Raw genomic sequence first — 12,843 nt, 5'->3', positions numbered from 1 at the left:
TGCTCTGGCAGCATCTTAACACATTATCTGGGCAAAAACAAAAAGCCTTTTACAGATGCTGAGAAAATGATTCTGCCAACAATTCTCGCTGTCAACCGGGTAATGCTTGGTGATAGCACAGCAGAGAACTGCAAAAGTATCCCTATGTCTGACACCACAAATGGCTGCTGCATCGCTGCCCTGTCCTCTTATCAGTACAGAATTTATATCGCGCTTGAAAACAGTCCGTTTTCCCTACAGTTGGCTGAGACCACTGATATTTCAAAATAAGCACATTTGATTGCTTCTGTGAGGTAATGCCATGGAAAAGAAATATTGTGAGTATTTCTGTAGTCTTCGACTTTGTTAACTACTGCCTAAAGTGGGAGGCGTGTTGGTATTTGCATGGATGGTGCTTGTTCAATGTGTGGAGCTAGAGCTGGGTGTAAAGCGAAGTGTTGGTAGTAGCTCCACATATATTGTGGACACACTGCGTGATAGACCAGGAAGCTTTGCCTGTGTGTAATATGGGGAATGGACTCTCAGAGGTGCTGACCTCTGTTGTAAAGTTGTACACTTTATTAAGATGCACTCCACAAGAGCCCGTATGTATTATGTGCAGAAATGGGAGCTGAACATTATGCTTTGTTTCACGCGGAAGTCGGGTGGCTCTCCAGGGGAGAGGAACTCAGGAACAAAAGTGAGACACTTTCTCCTGGGTTTAGACCAAGAGCCTCTGTGTGATTCTGGCTTGTACCGTTAGCTTATTATGGCGACCTCTTTGAAAAGCTACATTTTCTAAACCTCTCCCTGCAGGGGACAGAAAGCACATCATTGGATATGAACACAATAGGCATTCAAGAAGAAGCTGGAGCTTTTGCGGAGGAGGGTTGATGTCTGCGTTCCGGTGCGTTTCCATGATTAGCAGATATTCTTGAGGTGACCGAGTATGATCTTTCATGTGTTGCTGAACTAATAGGAAACCACCTCAGAACATGTCTCAAAGTACTTAGCATCGTTTACTGAGTGGTTCAGCCTTTCCTAGCAGACGTAGGGGCTTAATACAACTCGGGGAGGAACTAATGGAGCTTCAAAGTGACCGCCTACTGGAGAGCCAATTCAGAAAATGGTCTTTGGGTGGATTTTGGCAAAATGATGAGTTTCCAACTTTATCCAAATGTGCAGTCGATGTACTGTTACCTTTCAGTCAGCCCCTTGTACCTTTGCGAGATTGGATTCTCAGCACTTGTACCCCTAAAGACTAAATATCGGGCAAAGCTGGAAGAAAACCTGTGATTGGCTATTGCAAAAATTAAACTCCATAGTGAAAGGCTGGCTGCTGAAAGACAGGCCCACCCTTCACACTAGTTCGCCAGTACGTCACTGTTCAACTTGCAAGTGACTGCATTGATAGTAATCTCAAAGTTGTTGTACTTAAATTGTTACATGTCAAAACATTACTGTAGGAAATGCATATCCAACACTACTTTTAGTCAAGTCCTCTGTAGCAAAAAACTCAGAATGCTGTGTTTGCAAATCAAATATTTGCCCTCTATTGAGTTATTGACAGCAATGATTTGCGCTGTAGCAGGTACAACTACTAGTCAATCTAGTGTAATGCAGGCATAGTTTCATACAATGACCTGCAACATAGGTACAAATCTAAATGGCTGTTAGCATGCAGTAACAAGTAGTTGGGTGCTATGCGTGAGAGTATTCCTGGTGAGGGGCGGGTTGGGGTGGGGGGCATTCAAGTTTAGGAGAAAAGCAGAGTTTTTAATGCTTTGCGGAAGATCCAATATGATTTCTCTGCCCTGATGGATGGTGGGGAGTCGTTCCAGAGTTTGGCAGCAAGGTGTGGGAAGCTGGAGCCTCCGGCTTTGCATCCTTTCACTTTGGGAACAATTAGTCTATCAGTATAAGGGGTCCTAGTGGGACTCGAAGAGTGGGCTTCGGCAATTCTATTGGCGAGGTATGGTGGTGCTTTGTTGGAAAGGCACTTGTGGTCAATGGAGTGTTTTATAATTGATCTGCTCCTGGATGGGGAGCCAGTGTGCTTATCTTCTAGCGCTAGAGATGTGCTGCTCTGAGGTCGTTATTCTTGATGACTTGGAGTTTCTGGATGAGGTGCCAATGAATAAGACATTGCAATAATTGATCGTGGAGCCAGTTATTGCACGGGCAGTGGTTAGGCAGTTGTTTTTTATAGAGGATGGGTCTGGCCGCCTTAAGGACCTTGGTAGAATAGGCTGCTGAGGAGGCAATGGCGTTTACTTGTCTAGTCATGGTGAGTGATGCGTCCAGGTAGAGCCCCTCGAGTCTTTATGGTGTTTTAGACCGGAATTAAGCATTGGAAGGCAGAGTATTGATTGTTGAGGATTCTGTTTAGCGTGCTCAGTGGGCCAACAATTAGGTTTTCTGTTGAGACAAAGATGATTGGCTGCCATCCAGGTCTGACTTTGTGGAGTAAATCGTGGTAAGGGTGTTAGTCATCTGTTTAGTTGGCTGAGAGAGGGATCCAGATTTGAGTGTCAGCATAGTTAGTATATGCTATACCAAGTGAATCTAATATGGGAAATAGGGGCCTGGTGAAGATATTGTATAACGTAGGAGCAATGCAGGTTCCTTGTGGTACACCGCAGGTGATAGGACAGGCGTTTGCGATCTCTGAGAGAACCCCCATGACTCTTCCATTCAAAAATGATGCTATCCAGCCAGTGGTTGAAGGTGCAACATGAGCATGAGTGGTGAGGTGGTGGCAGAGTGGTTGACCAGGTCAAATGCCTCAGATAGGTTTAGCCGGAGGAGCAGGGCCGACTTGTCTTCGGTCCTAATCTCGTCTAGTTGATTTTTTGTCAAGCAGGGCAGATACAGTACCGTACCTGGGGCGGAAACCGGATTGACGCATCCCTAGGATTTGATTGTCCTCCAGGAACTGCTGAACTTGTAAGTAGGCAGCTAAGTCCAACATTTTTAGGAGGAAGAGTACAGTGATGATCGGCTTGTAGCTTGTGGGGATGGCTGGGTCTAGTGATGTTTTTTCCAGGAGAGGGTATACCCATGCTTCTTTGAGGCTGGCTAGAAACAATTTTTGAGCAAAGGAGGCATTTATGATGGGGGTTAGTATGTTGGCAGTCTTTGACGAGGGATGCAGGGCATATGTCGCCTTTGCATTTTGATGGTTTTAGGCTTGGAATCAGTTTGGTGACTTCTGTTTCAGAGAGGTCTCTGAAGAAGAACTAAGTGGTGGAGGAATTAGGGGTGGGAGGTGAGCAATTATTTCTAGTGGAAAAATGATTAACCACCATGCACACCATATTCACATTTGTATTTAGTATATCGAAATAGAGCTCAAAGTGATTAATTTAAACATAATGTAATTTGAGGTGCAGGGGAGAAGTGCTCAGCCTTGGTATCTAGGCTGGTCAAATATACATAGGACAAATGGTTTCCTGATTAAGGAAACCTGCGTCCCCTGCACACTAACAAGGGCCTAGGCCTGTATGTAATTTTAGGGTACTTTAGTTTTCACAAGGGGTAATTATGAATTTAATATTTGTTTTCCCTGCAATGGCAGGGAAGTCTTTCTGAGATAACCCAATTGATGTTTGACAATTCATTTGTTTATCTAAAACAGATAATTTTGACAAAGAAAAATCCATTTTGGTCTAGCACAACGCGTTTCGAGTATTACTTTCACTCTTCATCAGGGGTAAGTGTTCACAAAATTAATCTCTAGAGAGAAAAAATAATCCAATATTAATACATTCCAATACATATTCATATGTGCATTAGAGAAAACATAACTTCTTAACAACTAAGAAAAAAACACAAAATATTGTCATTGCTACATTCTAGGTCATTGATCATTGCTTAACAAAGAAAAAGGCATAGTAGTTATTGGCTACTGCTAGGTTCCTACATAGGTAAATGACAAACATCTCTTTTTATGAATAGAACATGTTTGTATGTATTGATTTGTTATCTACCAAGCCCAGAAGTTCCTATTCTTTACCAATTTACTGGGGGGGGGGGGGGTCTGTAAAAGTTGCTTGTTGACTTACTTATCTCTAAAGATATTACGAAATGTGATTTCCAAGGGTGGGCAGCCCCACATCAAACAGGTTAGCAGTAATGTGGGGGATCCTAGTTCATCCTAACCTATAATGAAACATAGACAAAAATAGGATTAGGATAGTGCAGTGAAGTGGCTGGGATGAGAAGGACTACTAGGTGGTAATACACTTACTTGTAAATGTAATTAAGGCTCCACAGATGGGCATCTGCTGCAACTGTGTGTTTAGATAATAGGGATTCTCCTCCGGTCCTAATGGTTGTTTGTCCAACTCTAAGAGGAAAATAATAAAAAAAATATATAGAAAATAATTACCAGAAGAAGTTTTAAATGTGTTAATTGGCTGTAAAGGTTAAAGGGCTTAATGCCCCCGAGTGGCAGAACAGAGTTATAGCAGCTCACCTTACAAGAAAAGGTGGGATCATCCGGGTAGTATGAGTAGTAGCAGGGACCGGAAACTCTCCATCCGCTTCCGTTAGAAAAAGGAAACGGATCGAGTTTATATAGTCGCAGTTGACGTCATCCGCGCATGCGCGTGATGTCACATCGCGGCCATTTTGTTGTTGAGGTCATTCGCGCATGCGCAAAAGTGTCTGGATCATAAGTAATGCGTCAGAATGAAGCAGAATTTTTTTATGGGTAGAAAGTGGGAGCAAAAGATGAATCTAACTATTCCAAACAATATGATTCTGAAAAGGTGTTTGTCAATGTAATGTTCACCCAAAGGGGTGTGTTTGAATGGCTACATTCAGAGTTATACTAAGCTTGATATTAAGTGGATAAAAGGTAATAAAACAGGTGAAGAATAAGACGATTAAAGGTGAATAAAAAGGTGGGATGGGTAAAATGAATAAACCATAATTCCGTAAGTAATACAGGAAGCATAGGAAAAAATTATTAAAAGATGTTTGTCATTGAGCCATAAGGCACATGTATATTTTTTAGACATAGAATGCTTTGTTTGTATGAACTGTACAACAAGTATATAGTGCAACGCTTGGTGTACACTCTTCTCATTTGATCAGGAGAGAATGTTAGTTTTACTTGGGCTTTTGTCTACCCTCTTAGGTTAAAAATACAAGGGGTTATGTTTTGGGTTAAGTATTATCATTTAGAAGGAAAATATGTGATCTAGTAAAAAATCTGGATTAAAACAAATAGGGTTTATCATTAGAAAAAGGGGATTCATGGTCTATGCTCTGAGGTGATTACAGAAATGGACCTAAGTAGTACTCCTCATTCATCCCAAGCGGGAACATAGCATCCAGTTTTTGAATCCAGTAAAATTCTCTTTGTGCTAAGAGTTTTGGTAAATCACCTCCTCTTGACAATGGATGGACTACTTCTAGGATCACCATTCTCATTTGTGAGATATTGGGCCTCATTCCGGGTTTGGAGCTAACCATGGAGTAATTGGCTCCATGGTTGCCTCCGAAACCGTCCCAAATCCGGCATGGTGAATGGAGTAATTACCGGTCCATTCCAGGGTTGGAGGGACCGGTAATTCCCCATTCACCTTTTTGCCCTTCCCCATTCCTGCCCCATAGGGCTCAATGGGAATGGGGAAGGAGGTAATTACGGCACTGTAAATTACGGTACCGTAATTACCTCCAAAGTACCTTTGCTCCTGCTAAGAGCAGGAGGTAAGGAAGGACCCGCAAAGGGACCTCGGAATACGGAGGTAAGGGATTACCGGCATCGGCACCCTTACCGGTGCCGGTAATTCCTTACCTCCAACCTGAGAATGACCCCCATTGTGTTTTTGATCTCGGTAGTGTCTGTAGACAGGTGACTTTACATTCTTTGTTCTTATGCTGGACTTGTGTTCTGTCCATCTTTCTTTCGGTTTCCGGTTGGTTTTAACTAAGTAGTACATCCCACAGGGACAGCGGATAGCATAAATAACATTTTTTTGTATCGCATGTTGCGTATTGTCTCCGCATTATTTTTTTGCCTGTGTTGGGATGTCTCACATGATCTCCTTTTATGATGTTGCAATGTTAGCAATGTAGGCAGGCAAACTTGCCTGTTTTTTGTTTATTTAGAGTAGTTTGAGATGTTGATTTTGTTTTTTCTGATCTGATAAGTTGATCTCTAATGTTTCTTCCCCGTTTGTATGCCATCATGGGGGGGGGGGGGTCTGGAAAGAGTTCTTTTAGGGTGTTGTTGGATTTTATGAGGTCTCAGTTTTTGTGGATGATCCGTTTTACTTGGAAACTCTGACTCAAGTACTTTAATGTGTGTATTAGGCTCTTAGTTTCTTTCTTAGTGTTCCCTCGGAGGAGCTCTTCTTTCTTGTAAATTAGTCCTCACAATTGCTTTCTCCAGTGTTTCTGTTGGGTACCCTCTTTTTAAGAATCTCTGTTTCATGATGTCATATTCGTTCTGTAGTGTAGCTTGGTCTGATGTTATCCTCTTGAGTCTTAGTAATTGACTATAAGGCAAGTTTTCTTTTAGATGTTTTGGGTGAAAGCTGCTATGATGAAGGCAGCTGTTTACATCTGTTGGTTTCTGTAGATCTTTGTTTTCAGTGTTGTCCCTGATCGTTCGATTGTTACATCCAGGAAATTGACATTTGGTCTACCAATCTCTATTGTGAAACCGATCCTATTGTTGTAACTGTTCAGGCTTTCCCAAAATTCCAGTAATTCACTTTCAGTGCCATACCAGATCCCGAAAATGTCATCTATGTAGCGTCGCCAGCATTTCACTTTGTCTCTCCATTGTGGGTTTACAAGTACAAATTTAGTCTCCAATTGATGCATAAGATGGGTCCACTGATGAGCCCATCGATGTTCCGGAGATTTGCAAATAGTATTGGCCATTGTATCAAAAAGTGTTGTTATAGAGGATGATGTTGATTAGTCCTAATTTATTTGTATCTGTACTTCTTGATTCAAGAGTAAAAACCATTCCATAGCTTCTATGCCTTCTTGGTGAGGCATTGATGTGTACAGACTATTGACATCCATGGTAAATAAAATTTAGTTCTTCCTCTCAAGTTTAGTGTGTTTATTATGCACAAAAAATGGGTCATGTCCTTCAGGTAAGTATTGGTTTTTCCACCAGTGGCTGTAGCGCAGTATCAAGATAAATGGCTAGTGGTTGAAACGCACTGTCTGTTCCTGCAACAATCGGTCGAAAGGGAGGATCTTCTTCGTTTTTATGGATTTTGGGTAATACGTAAAAAAACAAGGTTGATGAGATGTTTCTGAATGAGGAAATCTGCTACTTTATCGCTGATCCAATTCGTATCTGTAGCTTTGTCTATTACGTTTTTGATTAGATTCTTGATCCTAAAAATAGGGTCTCCATCTAGTGGTTAGTAAGACCTGGTGGTGTTAAAGAGTTTCAAGCACCCTGTGTTGTACAGAGTGGTATCCATTAGTACCAGAGCTCCCCCTTTGCCTGCTTGTTGTAGGGTTAGGGTGTTGTCTTCTGCTAGTTGTTTAATCACCAGTAATTGATGTTTGCGGATCTTCCTAGTTCTTGGTGGTTCGTATTTGAGACGTTCCAAATCTTTTTTGGTCTTCTGTTTAAATAAATTAATTAACAGATGATTCACTTGTGGGTGATTTACTTCCAGGTATTTGTGTTTAGTTGCTGGATTAAGGTTGTTCTCAATGTTGTTGAAAAACACTTTCAGTTCCATTTTACGTATTAGTTCAAAGAGGTTAACTTCCTCCTCAAAAAAGAGGTGTTGGTGGTGGGTATGAATGAAACTCCTAAATTCAGTGTCTCCAATTGTGTTGTAGACAGTGGTTTAGAGGAGATGTTAATAACCAGGTTTTGGTTTATTTCTTTTTTTTGCTGAAGCGTTCTTTTTTTTCCTCTTCTTGTCTTGTAACCCCTAAAAAAGGTATTTGTGGAGTACGTGATGATGGTCCTGCTGTTGGTTTTTCCGTAGTTTGTGAAGCCACAATTATTTCTAGTGGTGAGGGGCGTAGCTTGATGGCCGCATAGAGGGACGTGCTCTGGAGGAGCTCCCGCGATCCGACATCGATCCGAAGCGAGAAAGGAGGTTTGCAGGAATATCAGACCAGCTGATTGATGTTGGAAGAGATGGAGCGTCTTCTGGGCACCGTGGAAGCGCAGGATTAGCGAGATACGGCGTCTCATGGAAAACTAGGGGCCCGTGTCGTGAAGGAAGACAAAATGGCCGGAGGCAGACAAAGGGTCATAAACTGACCAAGGCACTGCGAACAGGAAACCCTCAGCTGTGGCCGGGCCCGGGTCTGCCGTTGCGCCACATTGCCTGCGGGGACTAACCCAAGGGAGACGGGACGCGGCTGGCCGGAAAGGATCTACAACCGCATCGGTGCTGCGTAAGACGCACCAACTGGCTGCTTGAGCCCTGCCGAAGGATGGCGAACGGGCCCGGTTGGCGGACCTGGCCGTATGCAGACACGGGCACTGCAGCCCGTGACGAGTGAGAGCTGGATGGAAGTCAGCGCTGCCCCCGACAGCCACACACTGAGGGGGGCCAGAGAAGCAAGGGGAAGTCCAGCCCGAACTGCTAGGTCACATCCCTTCTGTATGAGACCACAAGCATCCCCAAACATGTTTCACCCTTGTTGGGGCTCATCAGTGAGGAGTAGCTTGGGTCTCTAGGCCCAGCAGGCACGGGACCCACGTCTGGGCATACCCGTCCCACTCTGGGTGACAAAGCAAAAACAAAGAGGTGATGGCTGGAAGGTTTAGACTGAATCTTAACCACTGGCATTGACCTGCTGGCCTAGAGACCCAAGCTACTCCTCACTGATGAGCCCCAACAAGGGGGACTGCATTGTGGGACTGCCAGAAGGATTGGAAGGGCTGAACCCGACAGAATATGTGGAAACCATGCTTCTACAGGAAAACACTGGCAGTGCACTGACCCAGGGGTTTGCAGTCGAGAGGGCACACAGGGCTTTAACAAGGAGACCATCCCCGGCCGCTGATTGCAAAGATCCTAAACTACCGTGATCGAGAGAAGATTCTCGCATTCTTCCGGAAGGGAGGTACGATCGCAAGAGGGCCGGCGAAAATCACAGCGTACCCGGATTACACCTTGCATGTGCAGCGCAGCAGGGTGAACTTTGGGTCGGTGAAGAGGAGTTTGAGAGAGGCTGGCCACAGATATATGCTGCTTTATCTGGCCAAACTGAAAGTGTTTTTGAAGAACAAAATTCTGTTTGAGACGCCGGAAGACGCTATGGGCTGGCTGGACATGCAGGGTCGTCTCCAGGAACCCGGTATCCAGAAAGAAGCCGATGAAGATAAGTAACACGCACTGGGGCATCCCTAGTGCTATAGCACAAAACATTGGGACTGGATTATAGTACTAAATAAAGTTTGTGGGGAATGTCTTGCAGTAACATACGCTTGAAAGACTTGCGAGTAGCAAACACTCCCAATTAGACAGGAGGGAGCTCCTGGGTGAAATCCCTCACACCCCATAGCATTAAGCTTAGGTCACTGTTAGTCTGGTGACGCCCTGTGGGGTCCGAGCCCTTGGTTTACGGGACAGGACCAAACGCGGGTGGGCCTGAGATCCAGGGATGGAGCTGGGTATTTGTTAGGGTTGGGTAGGGAGGTGGGGAGGGGAGGGTTGTGTGCAGTGGGGAAGGGTTTGGGAAAGGGTGTGGGGGGAGATGTTGAGGTTGGGGATGGGCCATCGAAACAGATATCGTGGGGAGGGGGGGAGAGAATCAGACCAATGGCTTTGGATAATCTCAGAGTTGTGACCTGGTATGTGCGGGGCCTCAACAGTTACCTGAAACGCAATAAGATGAGGATGTACCTAAAGAGGATGCAGATTGACATAGCCCTGCTACAGGAGACCCACCTCACCAAGGAGAAGTTGGAGGTGGTTAGGCGTAAATGGAAGGGTCATGTCATAGGATCCACATACTCGGCATATGCAAGAGGGGTGATCACGTGGGTGGCACCGCATGTGCCGTTTCGGCTGCTTAGAATAGTGGTGGTGGTGGTGCTCCTGGAGAGCAGAGAAGTGAACATTGTATACTTGTATGCCCCCAACCACGATGCAGTGGCATACTTTAGGTCCCTATATAATAAAATTAGCCCCTGGGCAGGTGGCGCAACGATGTGGGGAGGGGACTTTAATTGTACCCTAAACCCCAAGATAGATAGGTCAGATGACAAGTCAGTTAAGCAGGCACCAGCAGCAAAGGCGCTGGCGACACTGCTGGCAGATCTCGGCCTGGAGGATGTGTGGAGACGGTTGCACCCATGGGACAGGCAGTACTCGCGTTACGCAGCTCCACATGATCTTCATACGAGACTGGATTATGCGTTTGTTGCCATCAAGATAGCGGGAGAGATGATAGGTGCGGAATACAAGGCCCGGGTACTTTCCGACCATTCACCTTTGGTCATAGAGTGGCAACACCAGCCTCCCAGAGCGCGAATCCCGACATGGAGGCTCAGAGCTGAGGCTCTACAGGATGTGGGATTTTGTGAGGATTTGAGGGAGCCCATCGAAGAATACTTCAAAATCAACACAGGCAGTGTACGCTCCGTGGGAACAGTCTGGGAGGCATTTAAGGTGGTGGTGCGTGGGGTAGCTATATCCAAATCCAAAGGGCTCCAAGAGGGTATTGAACGGGAATTGCAGGAAACAGAAAGGGAGCTAGAGGACCTGTTACAGAGTGGGGGGGACCACCCGAGAGGACAGTGCCAAGATAAGGGATCTACAGATGACCTGTAGTGGACTCTGGGATAGATTGTGCAAGCTAAATTATAAGAAATACACAGAGAGGCTACACGCTGGGGGGGGGGTGGGGGAGGGATGAGCCGGGTAGGTTACTGGCATGGCTATACAAGAATGAGACCCCCCCTCGCGCGGTGATCAGAGAGGTAAGAGACGTGGAAGGCCAAATATGTAACACACAGGAGTGGGTAAACAAGGAGTTCCTCAAATATTACAAACGACTATATGAGGATATAGGAAGCCAAGAAATACAGGAAACAATAGATGATATAGGTTTGCCCACCTTAGATGACCTGGAACAAGCAGAACTAGAGGCCCCCATCACTGCGGACGAATTGGATGCAGTGATTCAACATTTGCCCACATGTAAAGCGCCCGGATCAGACGGGTTACCCAGTTAGTTTTACAAAACATACAAGCGGGAGTTATTCCAGCCGCTGCTGGCCGTGTTCAATGAAGCCTATGAGCAGGGGGAATTGCCGGCCTCCCTCCGGGAGGCTGTAATCATCCCGCTCCTAAAACCGGGCAAGTAGGATGAGGAGTGTGGGTCTTATAGGCCCCTGTCTATGCTTAATCAGGATAGTAAGATTCTTACGGCGGCGCTGGCCAATAGACTTAAGAGAGAAATGGGCAAGTTGATACATCCAGACCAAACAGGCTACGTCCCCGGTAGAAATATAACAGACAACCAAAGGAGGCTGCACCACTGCATATGTTCTGGGCTTGCCCTGAGGTGCAGAGATTCTGGGAAGAAATTAAGATGGAAATGGCCAGGGAAGGAGTGGTGCTTGATGTGAGGTCTGCCTGGGCATGCATTTTCGGGTGTTTCCCTAGACCACGTCATTCAAAACACATCAGAAAGATGAAGGACCTGGCCTATATCCTAGCCAAGCGTAGAATAGCAATGTGTTGGAAGGAGGCCCAGGGTGGAGATATGGTGGGCAGACCTCTTGAAATGGGCAGAAGCGGAAACTGTGGTGTGGTATGAAGCTATCACTAGAGGAGGAGGTGGGCCCTTTGATAGCCTTGAGGCAACTGGTGACCACAATGACAAACCCCCACCAGGTCAATCTTGAAACGGAAGACTCATATAAGTTGATAAATACTGAGAAACCCGAAAAATCCCAGGCAGAAGGCACGGAGGAGACGGCTCAAGTTTATGGGGAGGGAGGGCGGAGACTGGGTATGATATTGTATAAAGTGATGTTTTGATGCGGACTATGAACGTCCAGAAGAGCTGTAATGTTTGATGTGGTGTTTGTTAACAATAATAAAAATTGTTTAAAAAAATATATATATATATATTTCTAGTGGTCATGAGGACTATATTGAATGTTACTTGCTGAGAGAGGATTTTCCTATTGGAGTGCCTCTTGGATGCTTGCGCACCAAATCTCATCTTTAATGATGGTTGGGGAGGCGGGGGTAGTGCAGTGGATTAAAGTTATCTGTAATCTCTTTTGCGTCTGACTTGCCATTGCTGATTCTGGTGTTGAAGGAGTTGGAATTGTTGGTGATTATGGCTGATTTGTAGTGTTTGGTGAAGTCCTGTTTTGCAGAGATAGTGGGATCCTTCAGCCAAGTTAACTGAGCTTGTCGTTTTTAAAGTGCATAGTTCTAAGAGGTCAGGGGTAAACCATGAATTGGAATGTCTGACTATCTTTGTGTGCGATTAGGGGCGTGGGGGGCTAAGGTGTTACCTCCTCTTGTGGGTCTTGGCGCCTGTAGTAGCAGAAACGCAGGCCAATGCATTCCCCACGGGGAAAGAGGTTTGGGGTCCACGGGTTGGATAGGTAGAGGGTAGTAGGATCCCCGGAAAGAGGGTTAGGGAGAGGTAATGGATAGGGCTCTCCCTCACTCCTTAGTTTGCCCCTGAGCGCTCACACTGCTGCCTACTGAGATTTCCCCTCCCCCCCCCTAGTGCCTATTCTTAAGCGCTGTAGCCTACTGACACAGATTCAGTGACTAGTCAGCCCAACATGAAAACACAGATCTGTGACTAGCACTGACTGCTGCCTATACCATGGAAAACATGCCTGTACGTGATGTAACACATTGCCTTGCTGTGAATATC

The 12,843-nt window shown here is 45.3% G+C and overlaps 1 long non-coding RNA gene across 2 annotated transcripts in view; it reads left to right on the top strand.

The window, feature by feature from the left end:
* The window catches only part of LOC138504195 (uncharacterized), a 52,316-nt gene that overhangs the window by 4,664 nt on the left and 34,809 nt on the right, over positions 1–12,843 (top strand). Inside the window, exon 4 of one of the 2 annotated variants that reach the window (XR_011279799.1) lies at positions 3,617–3,691. The exons of the other annotated variant lie outside the window; for it this stretch is intronic. This is a non-coding gene — a long non-coding RNA (uncharacterized lncRNA). The remainder of the gene's footprint in view (positions 1–3,616; positions 3,692–12,843) is intronic. 2 annotated transcript variants of the gene reach the window in all.

Source organism: Ambystoma mexicanum, chromosome 11 (assembly GCF_040938575.1).
Source record: "Ambystoma mexicanum isolate Mex_15411 chromosome 11, UKY_AmexF1_1, whole genome shotgun sequence".
In the NCBI taxonomy this organism is placed as follows: Eukaryota; Metazoa; Chordata; class Amphibia; order Caudata; family Ambystomatidae; genus Ambystoma; species Ambystoma mexicanum.
This window is presented reverse-complemented; position numbering and strand designations above follow the sequence as displayed.